The sequence below is a fragment of the Phyllobates terribilis genome, unplaced genomic scaffold (assembly GCF_046119375.1).
Source record: "Phyllobates terribilis strain yellow unplaced genomic scaffold, ASM4611937v1 Scaffold_65__1_contigs__length_7625178, whole genome shotgun sequence".
Taxonomy (NCBI): domain Eukaryota; kingdom Metazoa; phylum Chordata; class Amphibia; order Anura; family Dendrobatidae; genus Phyllobates; species Phyllobates terribilis.
In genome coordinates, this window is record NW_027362825.1 from 2,669,527 (window position 1) to 2,670,097 (window position 571).

The following is a 571-nucleotide window of genomic DNA, read 5'->3' on the forward strand; positions in this document are numbered from 1 at the left end:
AGTAAAATTGAAAATATAAAAAAAAATGGCAGAATTGCTGTTTTTTTCTATTCATTCACAAAGAATGAATGAAAGTTCTTAAATATGTACTGCAAAATAGCGGGACTTTCAAATATAGATAATCTTGCAAGAACCAGTCAAAGTAAAAATAAATACATCCAGTTGTGACATTTGCAGTGTGTTGAACATTACTCAAACTAGATGTGTCCAGCTGAAATAGCTCAGTTGGGAGAGCGTTAGACTGAAGATCTAAAGGTCCTTGGTTCAATCCTGGGTTTCAGCATAAGTCTTTTTCTTCACCCATTAAATTTTAAGCAGAAAATAAACAAAGCATATGGACTGACTGTTTACAGAGAATGTAAAAGTCCTAATCATTATAACTATCTACAGGAAATAAAATGATAGAAACTTGAGAACTGAACACTTTTATCTTTTGAGGAAAATAATATTTTTTGTAATTTTTCCTTCATTCTGGATGTCATCATTTTGTTTTATTTTAGTTTAGTTTGACTTATCTGTATGAAGATTTAAAGGAAACCTGATAGCTAATACGGGCAGCATGAATCAGACA

General features: G+C 31.0%; 1 non-coding gene across 1 annotated transcript; it reads left to right on the top strand.

Annotated features, from left to right (window-relative positions):
- Window positions 1-210: 210 nt before the first annotated feature.
- TRNAF-GAA (transfer RNA phenylalanine (anticodon GAA)) lies at window positions 211-283 on the top strand. The gene has a single exon. It is a non-coding gene; the product is annotated as a tRNA-Phe (tRNA).
- Window positions 284-571: the final 288 nt, after the last annotated feature.